The following is an 18,489-nucleotide window of genomic DNA, read 5'->3' on the forward strand; positions in this document are numbered from 1 at the left end:
CAGTGAGAAGTAGAGGCTCCAGTATTTGACAAAAGAATGGCAGAGTGAGGCATAGAAACTCTTGGGGGGGGTATGGTAACCTAGGATTAAGCTGGCCATGTTGTTTTTTCTTGTTTTCATTCAGACAGAATTCTCCATCCACAACAAACAGGGTGGATGAAGGAATCACCCCCCCCCCCCCAGGACATACACACACTCCAGGACATTGTATTCTGACAGCTGATCAGCGGCTGCAACCATTGATCAAAAAACATTTCCAGCTTGTCCTTTAGATATCTGTTGAGCGGGGATGGCCGCATACTGATCGATATTCAACTGGTCGATGTTTCATTCTACCCCCATAATTGAGCTGTAACATGAAACATGGTCATGTTCCTCAACCTCCCACTATCAAACTGCCCCCCCTTCCCCCTGAATTGTAGGGTTCTTCTCCCTGCAGCCATGTCATCCATTCACAGATCCATCCACAGGAATTTGTAGATGAAAGCCTATGTGTTCCATATACCATTGTGGCAGAGGGGCACATACTGTAGATCTCAATGAAAGACATCACTGTGCTTGTAGTGTATCGATGACTTGATCCAGCTCCATAACAATAGGTCTATCTCTGTACAGACCAGGGAAAGTGTCTGCAGGAGCCTGTACATTGAGTCCTCAATGTAAAGATTATGGATACAATGTTCTGCATGTCTGAATGCAAAAAAATTCATGCACATTTTCTCTTTAGTCAATGTGGGTGCAGTTAATATTTTTTTTCTTAAAGGTGGATTATACATTTAGGCTGGGTTCACACTTATGTGAATTGGATGCGGGGAAACCGAAGCCGGGTCACATTTCTCCACAGCGGCTCTGGTGCAAATTGCACAGGAGTCATGTGTGTCTTTTGGTCCATTTTCAGGTCTGAATTCAGCCCAAAATTTGGGCTGAAATCGGATCTGAAATGGTGAACGGAGACGCAACACACTCCTGCTGTGAGCCGCTGCATGTTCTAGTGTGAACCCAGCCTTAATCTAGACTTGGGCAAATGTCAACCATATATACAATTGAGGAACCAAGGGAGCTCCACAGAGATCAATATAAATACTTGACCACAGGTACTCGAAGGCATCACAGCATTGTTAATACCTTAAAGAGTAACTCCACTTTTGTTGAGAAAAAAAACATTCTTCGCTGGGTGATCAATGTACACTGCTCAGCATAAATGCGTACACCCCAACAAATCTGTCAGGAAACTTTACTTTCTTTTCAGAATCAATATTTTCTATGCAACACTATACTACAAAATACTCCCACAATACGGAGTACACTGCAGAGAGATGGAATGCGTGGGTGTTGTCCACAAATGAAAGCCTCCCCTAAAGCCCATGCACAAAAAAGCCCCCCTAGAATTTGGCATCAGGGCACATGCTGCAAAAGAAGAAGACAATGGGGACTCTGTACTCTAGAGTAATGAGACCAAGATAAATGTTTTTAAAACTGATGGCTTCAAAACTATATGACGTCACAAAGGTGAGGAGTACAAAGAAAAATGCATGGTGTCTACAGGAAAACATGGTGGTGGCAATGTCCTTCTGTGGGGCTGCATGAGTGCTGCTGGTGTCAGGGAGCTGCATTTCATTGATGGTATCATGAATTCACAGATGTACTGCTTTATATCGACAGAAAAGATGCTACCATCTCTCCATGCCCTTGGTTGTCGGGCATTTTTCTAACATGACAATGATCCAAAACACACATCTAAGGCCACTTTTGCATTTTTGAAGAAGAACAGGGTGAAAATGATTCAGTGGCCAAGTATGTCTCCTGGTCTGAACCTAATCGAACACCTATGGGGAATTCTGAAGAGACAAGTTAAGCATCCCATCCAGCATCCAGGCTCTAAGGCTACTTTCACACTGGGAAGCCTGGTCGTTAGCGCTAAAGCGCCGCTCGTTTTGGCAGTGCTTTAGCACTGTTTTAGTAGCACTTTTGCAACACTTTTCGGCCATTAGCAGGGCGCTTTTTATTTTAAAAAAAGGGTAAAAGCTAATAAAGGGTCTGGAGGATCTTAGTTATGAGGAAAGGTTGCGAGCACTGAACTTATTCTCTCTGGAGAAGAGACGCTTGAGAGGGGATATGATTTCAATTTACAAATACTGTACTGGTGACCCCACAATAGGGATAAAACTTTTTCGCAGAAGAGAGTTTAATAAGACTCGTGGCCACTCATTGCAATTAGAGGAAAAGAGGTTTAACCTTAAACTACGTAGAGGGTTCTTTACTGTAAGAGCGGCAAGGATGTGGAATTCCCTTCCACAGGCGGTGGTCTCAGCGGGGAGCATTGATAGCTTCAAGAAACTATTAGATAATCACCTGAATGACCGCAATATACAGGGATATGTAATGTAATACTGACACATAATCACACACATAGGTTGGACTTGATGGACTTGTGTCTTTTTTCAACCTCACCTACTATGTAACTATGTAACTATGTAACTATGTAAAAGTCCTGTTTTGCAGTGCTCTTAAGGAAGGCTCTTTGGAAGCGCTGCTCGATCATTGCAATGGGCAGGGCATTTTGGGAATGCTAAATACAGCACTCCCAACCCGCCTCAAAGATGCTGCTTGCAGGAATTTTCACTACGTCCTGCAAGCGCACTGCCCCAGTGTGAAAAGACACCCTGTAATGTATGGGAGGTGGTTTTCAGGTCATTTTCAGAGGCTATTTCTAGCGCTAAAGTGCCTGAAAACCGCCTCAGTGTGAAAGCCATAAAGAGATTGTTCTTGAAGAATGGAAAAGGATCAATGTTGCAATATGTCGCCAACTTGTTCATTCCATCCCTAGAAGACTTGGTGCTGTCCTTATAAATAATGGAGGTCATATAAAATACTGTAGTACTTTTTATTGTGGGGTGTATTTTTTTTTTTTTTTTTTTTTACATCGACTAATTTGAGTAAAACTGAAGATTTTGGAATTTAAGTTATATTATTAATCTTACTTTTAATGTAAGGAGCTAAATAAATGTTCTATAGAATTCAGTTTTGTCAAAATGTTGGAAATTGTTCTTGTGTTCATTGAGATATTGATTAAAATCTTACTGGTTTTATGCTGAGCACTGTACATTGCAAGAATTTTCACAAACTATGTTGCAGATTCTCACCTTTTTGTTATTCTGAAGAAATAGCTGATTGCTTATCTGTGCATCTGTGCATCATGAGTAAATCTGTATGGGAGTAGTTTTATAATGATCAGTCAGCTGCTGCACCCGTAGAGCTCTGAGGAAAGTGGCAGGGTCTGAATCCCTTTAGACATGGCTTCCTTTTGGAAGTATCTTACCAGTATCTTACCAAAAATTACAGTTTTGTTGCAGGGGATGCTCAAAATCTGATTTATTTCTTAGTGCAGACTTCTGGGAAAAACAGTGAGCCAATCACACAAGCAGGAATTTACATATCTGAGGAGAGTTCTGTACACCATCTGTGTACAGAACGCCTCCAGATTGCCTTTTTAGACTGCATTTTACAGAAAATTACTGTGCTGCAGGTTGAAAAGAAAAGGTATTTTTAATAACATTCAATTACAATATGACTTGTGTCACTGGTGCAGTTGTGCATGGTAGACAATCCACCTCTGCTTTGACAATAATCCTGGAAGCTGATTGGTTTCTATGCAGATCTGCACCATACTAGTTTTAGTATATCACTCCACTTAGTCTGCTGCTTTTGCTGCTCTTCCTGGTATTTCCCTGGTCAACTTCCTGGTTCCAAGCACCTTACGTGGAGGGGCTTGCTCACCATCGACCACCTGAAAGGTCCCTACCACCTGGAAACTTATCAATACGCTTTTTATGTCTTTTAAATGTGAGTGCATAATTATTGTTTTTCATTTCATGTTTTAATAAATGCTACACTTAGGTGGGTGTGCCTTTCTCTCCTTTTTTTCCTTCTTAATGCCTGGTTTGCTGGTGGGAGTCTCCCCAGATCCTGCTTGGAAGAGAGGCTGCTGGCGCTGCCAAAATTTGAACTTCATGCCACTGGGAATTTGATGGACCTTTCTCAAGGAATAAAAAAAAACTTCTTTCATTTGTTTATGATTCCTTGTCTATTGTGTCTTTTTTTTGTTTGTTTGGCAGTTGCATTATGAGAACGTGTGAGGAAATGCTCCTGATGTTGCTGAGGCTCAGAAGACGTAAATTGCGTGAGAGGACCAGAGTTTGTCACTACTGGACTCATCCATTGATGCAGGCAACAGCATTTGGTGAAATTTGTATATTTCAGCATTTTTATATGTTCAAAAATTACCGATTTTTTTTTTTTCCTCTAACCACTTCAGCCCCGGGAGATTTTACCCCCCTTCCTGACCAGAGCACTTTTTACAATTTGGCACTGCGTCGCTTTAACTGACAATTGCGTGGTCATGCAATGCTGTACCCAAATGAAATTTGCGTCCTTTTTTTCCCACAAATAGAGATTTCTTTTGGTGGTATTTGATCACCTCTGCGGTTTTAATTTTTTGCGCTATAAACAAAAAAAGAGCGACAATTTTGAAAAAAAAAAACAATATTTTTTACTTTTTGCTATAATAAATATCCCCAAATGTTTTTTTTAAAAACCACATTTTTCATCAGTTTTGGCCAATATATATTCTTCTACATATTTTTGGTAAAAAAAAATCGCAATAAACATATATTGATTGGTTTGCGCAAAAGTTATAGCATCTACAAACTATGGGAAAGATTTATGGCATTTTTATGGCACTTTTATTGTTTGTTTTTTTTTACTAGTAATGGAGGTGATCTGTGATTTTTAGCAGTACTGCAACATTGCGGCGGACAGATCGGACACTTTTGACACTTTTTTGGGACCACTGACAATTATACAATTATATAATAATATAATCGTAATTTAATTATATATAAAAATGAAATAATAAATAATAATAATTTAATTATATATAAAAACGCACTGGTTAAATGTCACTGACAGGGAAGGGGTTAACACTAGGGGGCGATCAAGGGGTTAACTACGTGTTCCCTCAGTGTGTTCTAACTGTGTGGGGATAGGAGTGACTAGGAGAGGAGACATATATCATTTTTCCTACTTAGTAGGAACAAATGATATGTTTCTTCTTTCCTGACAGGACAGGGATTTGTGTGTTTCCACACACAAATTCCCGTGCTGGCGCGTGGCCGGCAGCGATCGTGCCTGCCGGCCACGCGCATCGGGTCCCCCGCCGTGCAGTAGGCGCGTGCGCCGTCTGGTGGCCGAAAAAGGGTAGAACATACTCGGAATTTCGCCCAGGGGAGCCATTCTGCTGCAGTATATCTGCGTGAGCCGTTTGGAACCGGTTAAAAGCACTTATAAACACAAACGCGCATAAAAACAGTTTACCGTGGTTACAAGCAGGTAAACTACAGTCCTGAACATTATTTTTCTGTTTAAAAAAAAAAAATGCCTGTAACCTCAAAGGTGTTGTAAAGGCAGAAGGTTTTTTAAAAAGCCTTCTATGTGCAGTAGCCCCCCATCAGCTCCTCTAATACTTTCCTGAGCCCCAGCGATGTCTACGAGTCCCTCGGCCTTCTGGGAATCTCCCTCCTGAGGGAGAGGGGGCGGGGCCGAATGGCAGCTCCGTGTCTGAATGGACACACGGAGCAGTAGCTCGGCTCTGGTGACCCCATCACAAGCTGCTTGCTGTGGGGGCACTCAACAGGAGGGAGGGAGCAGCGAAGAGGGACCCGAGAAGAGGAGGATCTGTGCTGCCCTGTGCAAAACCCCTACACAGGGCAGGTAAGTATAACATGTTTGTTGTTATTTAAAAAAAAAAAAAAAAAAGTGTACAAGTACACATAAGATAACATAGAGGAGAGTTCAGGGGCTGCTGAAAAAAATGCCAAACTCATCCTAAACTTCAGTTTAGCAGTAGTGTACATGAGGCCTTAGGGTGCTAATGCCCTTTACAAATCCCTTTTTAGTTACTAAATATCAAGGGTAAGATTTAGAACCCCTGTCTGGTTTTTATTGGTGCCTGTGCCTTTGTCGGGGAGATTCCCTCACCTCCTGCCAACGTCAACCAACAAGACCCATCGGGAGTTGCTTTTGACATCTTGAGATTTCCCCTCACCTCCCACTCTAGAGACAACTGTCACATTTTACATTTCTGTTCATTTCCCCGCCCTTAGAGAAAAAAATCTCCCCAACAGTGATACACACGGTAGAAAAAAAGCCTGACCTTATCCCAATGTTTTCTCTGGAAATCTACTTTAACAACTAACATTTACTTTGGATTCAAATATTCTTTTTTGTTTAATGAATCAGTCTTTGTGCAGTTCCTCCTAATTACCTGTCTATATATTACACAGAATGCTATGCCTATGTACGAGAGATGCTTGTTGCTATGACAGCAGATTCAGTATTCACAGACAGTCATGTGACCTTTATCTATGGGAAAGAAGGCACGGCTCCTAGCTTGGCTATCGTGTGCTGGAAATCACTAAACCCCATTCTGCTCATACGTTAATTTTACTGCCATTTTTGAAATTGACTTCAATAGAATCAATAGTGTGTACCTACATCAAAGCTGAATTCCAATGTATTAAAGAAACGATAAGGGTTGAGCTACTAAAAAAAGTAAGACATTTTCACTTAGCAAAAGGGAATTTTCATTTAGCTCACTGAACAAGGTGAAGCTGTGCTCACATGCAAGCAGCAAAACATTATTATTATTATTTTTTTTAGTTTTTTTTCCTTGCACTTGATTGAATATTCTTTGCAAAGTGAATTTTCATCACGTGCATTAACCACATCCAGGGCCATTGCGTTTTTGTTCACACATTGAAAAAAATCTATTTAGGCCCGAAGATTAGTTGAAACCCCCAAACTTGATATATTTTCTGAACACAGAGACCATAAGGAATAAAATAGTGGTAGTTCCAATTTGTTATGTCACACGATTTTAGTGCAACAGTTTACAGACATCTCAAGTCTCCCGCAAATCGCGGGAGACTCCCGCATTTGGCTGCGGGCTCACGGACACCCGCGAGCGCCGGGCAATCTCTCTCTCACTCAGAAAGACAGAGAAGCCCGAGCGGCGGAACGTTACTGAGCTGGTGACACGCTGCGGCTTCCCTTCCCAGTGTTATAAAATAGACAGCACCCCTGGCTTCCCTCTAGACGTGCACTTCTCCCTTCTGCCACTGGGTGCTGCTTGTAGATGCAGGTGAATTGGAATGTGATTATAGAGCATCCCCAGTTTGCTCTACCCGAGGCTGACTGTTCTTCATGTCCTACACCCCAAGGTCTGCCACTGTATGACACTGTAATGTATATTGCAAATAGAAGTTTTCAGTAAATTATGCCAAAAGTCTTTATAATATTTGATGTTACAATGGCAGTCCTAGCAGATTCCTCTGTGAAGAGCTGAGTGCTGGGGATATGGCAGGAGAACTTGCCATAATATGACATAATACATTTTATTGCAAATTTAACTAGAAGTTTCCATGTTCCAGCACTTAGACCTCTTTCACACTGAGGCGCTTTACAGGCGCTACAGCGCTAAAAATAGCACCTATCCCTCGGGCTTTCACACTGGAGCGTTGCGCTTGCAGGATGGTAAAAAAGTCCTGCAAGCAGCCTCTTTGCATCGCTGTAGGAGCGGTGTACACACCGCTCCTAAAGCGCCCCTGCCCATTAAAACCCGGCGGTTTTAACCCTTTTTCGGCCGCTAGCAGGAATAGCGACGGTAAAGTGGCGCTAAAAATAACGCTGTTTTACCGCCGACGCCCGCTCGCCCGAGTGTGAAAGGGCTCTTATGGGGCGTACACACGGTCGGACTTTGTTTGGACATTCCGACAACAAAATCCTAGGATTTTTTCCGACGGATGTTGGCTCAAACTTGTCTTGCATACACACGGTCAAACAAAGTTGTCGGAAAATCCGATCGTTCTGAATGTGGTGACGTAAAACACGTACGTCGGGACTGTAAACGGGGCAGTAGCCAATAGCTTTCATCTCTTTATTTATTCTGAGCATGCATGGCACTTTGTCCGTCGGATTTGTGTACACACGATCGGAAATTCCGACAACGGATTTTGTTGTCGGAAAATTTTATATCCTGCTCTCCAACTTTGTGTGTTGGAAAATCAGATGGAAAATGTCCGATGGAGCCCACACACGGTCGGAATTTCCGACAACACGCTCCGATCAGACATTTTCCATCGGAAAATCCGACCGTGTGTACGGGGCATTACAGTTTTGCACTCTCCCTGAAGCAGACAGTACTCATCCAAAAAACATTTACTAGTAAAAAAAGAAAAATAAAGCTGCGTACACACGAGCGGAATGTCTGACAGAAAAAGTCAGACGGAAGCTTTTCATCGTCTATTCCGATCGTGTGTGTGCCTCATCGGACTTTTTTTTTCAAAATTTCTGACGGACCTAGAAATAGAACATGCTCTAAATATTTCCGACGGAACCAATTCCTATCGCGAAAACCGCTCGCCTGTATGATGGACCAAAAACGACGCATGCTTTGAAGCAAGTACGAGACGGAAGCTATTGGCTACTGGCTATTGAACTTCCTTTTTCTAGTCCCGTCGTACGTTCTGTACGTCACCGCGTTCTGGACGGTCGGACTTTGGTCAGACTTTGGTTTGACCGTGTGTAGGCAAGACCTTCGGAGTTTATTCTGACGGCAAAACCGGTCGTGTGTACAGGGCATAAGAGACACAGAATGCCTATGTATGTCAAAAACTGCAAAATTTAATTGGCACTGATCAGGCTGCATTTAATTGGGGGGGGGGCATCGGCGCGTCACCTCCCTGAAATGAGTTTTTGAAGGTTGGGTTGTCTGAGTTTATGAAACACAAAACTCCAATAAAAAATACACTAAAGTTAAAGTAGGGCTATTTGCAAAATTTTGATATTTTTTCATTTTGGAAATGAAACCCCTGTCAGATTTCTTTTCGCCATCCGTGTCCCATTGTGGAGATTTCCCTTCACTTCCTGTCCCATAGCCAAACAAGAAGTGAGAGGAAATCCCTGCAAATTAAGGGAATTTCTTGGGGACCGCCAGGTCACCAGAACTAGTGTCACCATTGGAGGATTTCCCCTCTATTAGGACACCCAAAATGTAGGATTTTCTTTTACTTTCACTTTCAATGATAATAGTAAACAGGACAAAAAGAGATGTTCAATCTCTTTACCAGGGGCGCAGACAGCAATAAAAACGGACAGGGGTTCTAATCTCTCTGCACTCTATCCAAACCTAAAAAAAAAGCTTTGTCTTTAGTTATACTTTAATTTTAGTGCACACAAACACAATAAATGACCCATATTGTTGATAACCTATAAATGATGAGGTTGCGCCAGGCATATATATACCCAACATGTAAAGGTTTAAAATTGCGCCCCTGTGAAACAGCGACAAACCTCTGTACCCTATACTTTCCATAGGTGATGCTTCACAGGTCAAGGCAGGCCATCAGTTTAAAGGCAGCCTATTGTAAATAATGGGCCTAATATTATTGCTATCACTGTTGTGTGCACAGAGATATGTTACATGTATCACAATCAATGTTTCAATGCATAGGCTCCCCCAACACATATATATGTTTGTACAAGCATGTTGTTTGGGGGGGGGGGTGCAAACTTTTTTGGGAGATTTTTAGGTGCTTGAGTGTAACTTTAATTTTTTTACACATGGTTTGATGAGTTAGGTCTGCCTTAACCCTAGTGCACACCTTTGGGATGAATTGGTATGCGTGCATGAATGTATGCTTATTGGACAACTCATATGCAGGGGATAGGCATGTCATTGGTACATACAGCTTTGTGCTGTCCCTGGCTACAAAAGTTCTGATCTACCTTATTTGTATGTTTTGATACTCTTGATCCTTGTACATACGATCTATAAATGTAATTTCATTTGATTTATTTCTGATCTATGACAGTGCACCCCAGACAGCAAGGATAACTTGCCACACATTTGTGGCAGTGTTGAATTGTAAGTCTGTTAACTTGCTGCACATTTTCACTGGCAAGTTGTACACTTGCAGAGCAATTGAAGCACAAGTTTTAGTTGATGCTTTAACATTTTGTAGCAAATTTGCGTGGCAAGTCTCTAGCAAGAGAAAAGTTGCAGTGGTGAGTCTACAGCAAGAGCTCTGCAAGTCCACAGCGTGAAAATTCAGCCACAGTGACCCCTGTGGTGGGATGACTATTGCACAACATAACTGAACCAGAACTTGCAGCAGACTTTGCAGAATGTTTGAAAATAAAGTTGATCTGGAGTCATGCAATGCAGACTTTGTGGATCGCAATTGTGCAACAAACCTGTGAAGCCTGACAAGTCTAGCAATGGCTTAGAAAGTCATTTTTCAAACTTGCAGCACAATTGCTTGCTACCTGGGACAGACTACTAGTAAAAAAATAAAAGGTGGGAGATCACATTCTCTGGAAGCTAAGGGGAGAGAGATCAGTTCTATAACTATATACTAACAACTACTTACAAAGCCATCCACAATTTAGCCCCCAGTTACATCACTAGCCTAGTCTCTAAATACCAACCTAATTATTCTCTTCGTACCTCTCAAGACCTCCTACTCTCTAACTTTCTCATCTACTCCTCCCATGCTCACCTCCAGGACTTTTCCAAAGCCTCTCCAATCCTATGGAATGCCTTACCCCAATCTGTCCGCTTATCTCCTACTCTATTAGCTTCTAGACAATCCCTGAAAACCCTCCTCTTTAGAGAAGACTACCCTACCCACACCAAACAACTGAATTTTCATTTTCTCCATCAACTCATCCCCCACAGTTATTACCTTTTGTTCCAATTGACCCTCCCCTCTAGATTGTAAGATCTAACAAGCAGGGCCCTCTGATCCCTCCTGTATTGATTTGTATTGTAAGTGTGCCCTCATGTTGTAAAGCGATGCGCAAACTGTTGGCGCTATATATAAATCCTGTATAATAATAATAATAATAACATTTAAAATCTGTGATGTTCATGGTTCAGGTTATTCCATACACCCAGCAGAGAAGCATTATCAGCAGAAAGTAAGCCCAGTTCGGGTGAGTGGCCCTTATAGTTTATCTAGGAAGCAATAGGCTGCCTTGAAAGAACATCCCAGTCAAATATGCTATATGAATAGCTGTGAATTTGCTACTTATTTTTAGATGTTCCATTGTGCACAGTGTAATTTAATTTATTGTAGAGCCTCCCCTATCTATAAATAAGGTCATGCATTTAAAAAAAAAAAATCGATCAGTAGCTATCACTGCAGGTATAGTGTATATGCACATAGCAAAAGAAAGAAGCATGCTAAGTACATTGCAGATTTGCAAAACTAAATAAAATTAAGCTATTTCACTTTGGTTTCATTTATTTAAAACCGTTCTAATTTTTTTAAACATTTTTTAACAACCCATACAATACAAAGTAACTGCCATACTGTTAAAGTGTGTGTATGTATGTATATATATATATATATATATATATATATATATATATATAATTTTTTTTTAATAGAGTAAGGAAGGGTTAATCTTCAGAAGCTTGCTGAGAAGTCTATGCAGATCCGTTCTGAGCTGCAGACAATTATTCTATATGGCAATTCCAGAAGTGAAATGAAAGCAGATTAGTACCTCAACCATAAATATTTATTACATGACAAAGGATTCCCCAAAGAGTACAGGTTAGCTAAAGTGGCTGCTCAGCAGAAGCTGCTTACTTTACATCTCCCTTTGCCTGATTGAGGGCTCATTCTCACCATGGTGCAGAGACATCAGTTTTTCTGCACGCGTTGTACTGCAAGGACACAAAAAAAAACCCCCAAAAAAACAATTTTTCTCTATGTGCCCTGTTCATACCACAACACTGGTATAGCGTGTGGATTTTTTCTGCGCAGCAATCTGCAACATGTATGCCGTTTTCGGACGGAAAAAAAAAAAAAAGGTGACATCAACACTGTGATGAAAACATGGCACATAACTGATGCGCATGAAAACTGATGTGCATAGAAACTCACTGAAATGCACATGAAAGTTGATGTAAACCGATATCGCTACAAGTGAAATCTGCGCTTTTTTCCTCATCATTTTTTATGCGTGCATAGTGTGAACGAGGCCTAAAAACTCAGGGTTAGCCTTTTGATTAAGAATAATAAGGGTAAAAATAATTAAAAAAAAAGAATAATGGGGTTAATATACTAAAACTGGAGAGTGCAGTTGTTCATGGTAGCCAAACCACTTCCAACTTCAACTGATTAAATTAGGCTTTGTCAATAAAACCTGGAAGCTGATTGGTTTATATGCAGAGCTGCAACAGATTTTGCACTCTCCAGTTTTAGCAAATCAACTCCATAGTGCTTTGCTATGGGGGTGACCTACTAAAGGCAAATAGATTGTGCACTTGCAAATGCAGTTTCATTCTGCTAAGGGCATTTGTTCCAGAGCTTAGTAAATGAGGGGAAGCCCCGTTGACCTCCATCATTCATTAATGTGCAAGATAGAAAATACAGTTTTTTCTTTTGCATGTATTTGGCTGTTCATTGCATATTGAAGCTTTACCTCATTTGCTAACTTCTGGAGTAAATGGCATAGCAAAGTGTACATCCCATTTGCCATTAGTAAATCAACCGCTATGTGTCACTGGGATGAGTGATCCTTGATTTGTGTATGTAAATATCATCTACAGAGCCTATAAAAAAAATGATTTTTTCAGTACATTATAAATAGATTAACCTACAGGTACGGGCTGCTCTCTAAATAAAATATAAAACATAAATATATAATATTATTATTATATATAATAAAAATGTGCTGTATACCTGACCAAAAAAAATAGAAATATCATTTTTATTCATATATTTTTTTAATCCTGATAATAATAATAAATAAAAAAAAAAATACATACAAAACCACTATACGATTTTTAAGGGGATACCAAAAATACACTAAGGATGGACCAAGCATTATGTAGTTTCTCTCTATAGAACATTAAAGTAGAAGGAAATTTTAACTGAATGACATTTGGTTTGCTAAAGCACTGTGGGGTTTATTTACTAAAACTGGAGAATGCAAAATCTGGTGCAGCTCTGCATAAAAACCAATCAGCTTCCAAGTTTTATTATCAAAGCTTAATTGAACAAGCTGACGTTAGAAGCTGATTGACTGCCATGCACAGCTGCACCAGATTTCGCACTCTCCAGTTTTAGTAATTCAACCTCTGTGTCATAAACAATTGCCATTTTGTTTTAATAAAATATTTGTTTTCACCTTTTTGTCATCCTTTGTTGCATGTCATTGATGCCGATCTCCTGCAGTATCTTTGCAGCCGCTTCCTGTCTACATGTATGCACTCTAACATTAAATGGATGGCATTTGTCAGGATGGACATCATGACGATGACAACAGTGGACCATGATTAAATGACCGCATGTCTTCTGCTTTGGAAGTCCGTTTGACAAAGTGACAATGCAAGAGCATATTTGGGAGATGGGAAAAGACCTCCATGGCAGGATCACCAGAAATGATTTTAACTAAAGCTGCAGATTTATAACTATTAAACATGACTTTTGAAACTGCTTGAATATGTTTAAACTTAAAGTGTTACTAAACCAACAACAGTAAAATCAGCCTGTATATGCAGTAAAGAATGCTTGTTATACTCAGTATGAAACCTAAGGGGTTACTCATCTGCATTGTGTAAAAAAAGCTGTTTGATCCTGTATACACAGATCCTCCTTTTCTTCCACTGACTCCAAAACATGTCCGGATAAGACAGAGTTACTGGAGTCAGGCTGCACATGCCCAGTTTGGTGTGTATTGCTAGAGCGTTTTTTTTCTTTGGGAGAGTGCATGTGATCAGCACAGGGCCAATCAGCACTATCCAGAAAGAGGGTCAGGGGTCCTGGATCTTGATAGGACAGCCAGTGCAGTATGAAAACTCCTCCTACCAGGTGTTCCGACAGATTAGGCGACCCTTCAGATTTTGTAACGGAAGTGACGTTCCATCACAGCCATCTTGGTACACCCCACACTCGGCCACACTAAGCCTACAGTCTGAAGACGCCAAGCGGACATCTTTTTACACCCACCGAAGTCTTGCATTTCACACTTATTTTTTACCAGTAAACTGAGCTTATATCGTGAATTACAGTATGTAGACGTCTGTGACACTGTTTTGATGTTGAATTTTAAAAGCAGCAGCAAGCCATCTGATCTCATACGTTTGCTAATCTCACAGAACACCGCTGCTTTTAAAATTTAACATCAAAACAGTGTCACCGACTTCTAAATACTGTATTTAACCAGATAAGCTCAGTTTAGTGGTAAAAATAGGTGTGAAATGCAAGACTTCGGTGGGTGTAAAAAGACGTCTGCTTGGCGACTTCAAACTGTAGGCTTACTGCGGCTGAGTGCGGGGTGTACCAAGATGGCCGCAAGACGGACAGGAGGTGTGTTACTGGACAGATCCAGGGAAAAAGAGGGAAAAAGCCTAAAAAGAAGAAAACAAATGCAACCACCACATCTAATGATGGATGCGCTGCAATATATTACATTTTTGGTTTTGGGTTTATTACCACATTAAGCATCACCACACTGCTAAGATATACAGTGACCTCATTTTCTGCCATAAATTCCCTCTTGCACATCAATTTACCAGCTTTTTTTTCAACTTTCATCTGGTGTTCTCAGCATCAATGGGTATTCGAATAACAAAATCTCATGCTGGAACATGAGTACAAGGATATTTATTTACATATAGATGCGTGCTAATATATCTAGATGTCTTTGTGTCCATTTATGTGTATTGTGGGGAATTCCATGTTCATAACTATTCATCAATATTTTTTGTTAAATTCTCCTTAGCATATGATAGAGATATGTATTTAAGTTGTGTGACTGTAATATTCAAATCTCGTTGGAGAGCTGAAAATAGTTGTCACTATTCTGGCGCATTAGCTTTGTAAACTGAGCCTCATGTCATACATTTAATGTTCGAATAATACAACGATAATAAAAATGCTAATCATACTACTAAGAACAATTGTATATAATAGCCTTGTTCACACCTATGCATTTTTTAGTGCATTTTCAGTTTTGCAGAAACACACTACAGTCTATTTAACATGGTTTCCTATGGATGTAGTTCACTTCTGTGCATTTTATGGAAAGGGCCAGGGTTTTTTTTTCTGGTTTGTAGTTGCACAGACTTCAATGGTTTAACCACTTAAAGACCAGCCACCGCAGTTATACTGCAGCAGGTTGGCTCTCCTTGGCGAATCGCCGTCATGGCACGTCGGACGCTTTAAGACCACTAGGGGGTGCATGCATGCTGCCAGAGGCGCGACGCCGAAGCCGATGCGCGTGGCCGCGATGTCCGCCGGCCACCCGTGATCGCTCCCGCCAGAGACAGAATGGGGATCTGTCAAATTAAACAGACAGATCCCTGTTCTGTCAGGGGAGGATAGACAGATCGCCTGTTCCTAGTTATTAGGAAGAGCGATCTGTCTCCTCCCCCAGTCACTACACTGAGCCCACAGTTAGAAACACCTCCTAGGGAACACCTAACTCCTTGATCACCCCCTAGTGTTATCCCCTTCTCTGCCAGTGACATTTATACAGTAATCAGTGGCTATTTTTTTCTCCGGTCGCTGTATAAATGTTAATGGTCCCAAAAAGGCATCAAAAGTGTCCGCTCTGTCCACATGTCGCAGTCCCGCTAAAAATCACTGATCACCGCCATTACTAGTAAAAATTTTTAAAAAAATTAATAATAAAAATTCCTTCAACCTATCCCCTATTTTGTAGATGCTATAAATTTTGTGCAAACCAATCAATATGTGCTTTTTGCAATTTTTTTTTTTTTACCAAAAATATGTGGAGGAATACATATCAGCCTAAATTGATGAAGAAATTAGTTTTTTTACATTTTTTTTTTTTTTGGATTTTTATTATAGCAAAAAGTAAAAAATATTGTTTTTTTTTTTTTTTCAAAACTGTCAGTTTTTTTTTGTTTATAGCACAAAAAAAAACAAAACGCAGTGGCGATCAAATGCCACCAAAAGAAAGCTTTATTTGTGGGGGAAAAAAGACATACATTTTGTTTGGGTACAGCGTCGCACGACCGCGCAATTGTCAGTTAAAGCGATGCAGTGCCGCATCGCAAAAAATGGCCTGGTCATTAAGGGGGCAAATCCTTCCGGTCCTTAAGTGTTTAAAGATGTCTATTGAAAAAACGCAAAATGCACCTGCAATATGCAAATTGCAACCTGCATAAGTGTGAATCCGGCCTAAGTCCGGCTTTGTTTGTAGTCCAAATTGTCAGATAACATTATTGAATGGAATTTTGATTAAACGAATTCCAAATTTTAAAATGCTTATAAAGAGATGCTTAATCAGCCACACGTTTCTACCCATTTTTAGCTACAATCTATTAATTATCGATCTACATATGAGCTATTATCGACCGGTTATCTATCTATCTTTCTATCTCATGTTCCTGGGGGCTTGTATGAAGGAAAATTGAATATCTAATACCCCATTTAATATTAAAACATGAACTAAAACACAGTGTGAAACATTTAGGTTTTGACTAATGACATTTGATACAATATCCCAAGAATTTAGTTAGTGGATGCAATATTTATTAAAGAAAAAAAAACCCCCATTAAATTGATGCCCGATGTATTATGTGAATGTTTTATAACATGCCTCGTTCACTTTTGCCAGCTGCCTGATTTAATCTTGAAGAACACAGGATGTACAGTTCATCTTTCTGGCATTGTTTCAAATTGCCATCTCATTCTAACCATACAGCCGATCAACCTCTGCTCTGTAGTACATTAACGATCCGTACAATAGGTGATACTGCCGCACGCACAAAGCATTGGGTGAAAAGAAATAAAAATATGCAAGCAAATCTGACTTACCAGGATCAGCCGGTGTAATGGTGACACGGTGGTAGCGTTTACATTGACCTAGAGTAATATATTTCGACAGAAGATGATGAGAATTTCTTGTGTTGCCTTGGCTCAGTCAGTGCCTTCTACACCGAGCGCTGTGTTATTCTGCATCAGTTCTGCACTGTACACAAAAGCTCATTTCCTACTGCGTGCGACTCACTGCACAGCCTCTGACTGGCCGCTGCTGCCTGTCTGATCACATGGGACTTGTCTGTGAGAGAGGAAGAATCCCTCTGATCATAGAGCTTTATAAATGTACAGGACCAGAGAAGTCTAATGAAAGCGGGGCCTGCTGTATATGAAAAAAAGACAGCTTAGCCTTAAATCAATTAAAATGCAAAATGTATACAATATAAAAAAAAAGATATGCTTTCTATGCGATTGTAACCTTCATCCCTCTGGCACACATTGTGCGGCCCACGGGGCCCCTGCAGACAGTAGTCTGTGTTTCTCTATTTACTCAAGCCATATAAAGGAAACATTTTCTTTAGATTGGCTTCAAGTAGTTAACTGGTATGGTTTTTCATGCTATCTCACGTTTTTCTGTGCTGACCATCCCTTTTCTCGTTTTATGGTTTTTCTTCTGACCTTTCAAAATGAATATTGCTGAGAGAAGTATCAGATGTGGCACAGGTCAATTTCAAGGGGTTTGTAGGGAGCGGGAATGTGGAAGCATTGATTTGTAAAGAGGGGGTGATAGTAGTAATCTCTAGCAGTCTTATATAGCTTTACTGCAGTGTATGACTCCTCTTGTGCTGAAGCACGTCCCCAATCTTTTACCATCTCTCGTAGCATGTCTTTAGCCTCTGACTATCACTAGTGGCATGTGTTTAGTCTATGACCATCTCTTGTAGCTTGTCTTTAGTCTATAACCATTTCTTGTATCATGTCTGCAGCTTCTGACCATCTCTCATATCATGTCTGCAGCCTCTGACCATCTCTCATAGCATGTCTGCAGCCTCTGACCATCTCTCATAGCATGTCTGCAGCCTCTGACCATCTCTCATAGCATGTCTGCAGCCTCTGACCATCTCTCATAGCATGTCTACAGCCTTTGACCATTTCTCATAGCATGTCTTTAGCCTCCGACTATCACTAGTAGCATGTGTTTAGTCTGTGACCATCTCTTGTAGCTTGTCTTTAGTCTATAACCATCTCTTGTAGCATGTCTGCAGCCTCTGACCATCTTTTATAGCATGTCTACAGTCTCTGACCATCTCTCATAGCATGTCTGCAGCCTCTGACTATCTCTCATAGCATGTCTGCAGCCTCTGACCATCTCTCATAGCATGTCTACAGCCTCTGACCATCTCTCATAGCATGACTACAGCATCTGACCATCTCTCATAGCATGACTACAGCATCTGACCATCTCTCATAGCATGTCTATAGCCTCTGACCATCTCTCATAGCATGACTACAGCATCTGACCATCTCTCATAGCATGTCTGCAGCCTCTGACCATCTCTCATAGCATGTCTATAGCCTCTGACCATCTCTCATAGCATGTCTGCAGTCTCTGACCATTTCTCGTAGCATG

The 18,489-nt window shown here is 40.7% G+C and overlaps 1 protein-coding gene across 2 annotated transcripts in view; it reads right to left on the reverse strand.

The window, feature by feature from the left end:
* CSRNP3 (cysteine and serine rich nuclear protein 3) overlaps positions 1–17,163 on the reverse strand; it is a 166,587-nt gene extending 149,424 nt beyond the window's left edge. The window contains exon 1 of one of the 2 annotated variants that reach the window (XM_073634010.1): positions 16,917–17,163. The gene's annotated coding sequence lies outside the window, so the exon portion shown is untranslated. The remainder of the gene's footprint in view (positions 1–16,916) is intronic. The other variant, XM_073634012.1, reaches the window with a different exon arrangement.
* Between the last annotated feature and the right edge of the window lie 1,326 nt (positions 17,164–18,489).

Source organism: Aquarana catesbeiana, linkage group LG06 (assembly GCF_042186555.1).
Source record: "Aquarana catesbeiana isolate 2022-GZ linkage group LG06, ASM4218655v1, whole genome shotgun sequence".
Lineage (NCBI taxonomy): Eukaryota > Metazoa > Chordata > Amphibia > Anura > Ranidae > Aquarana > Aquarana catesbeiana.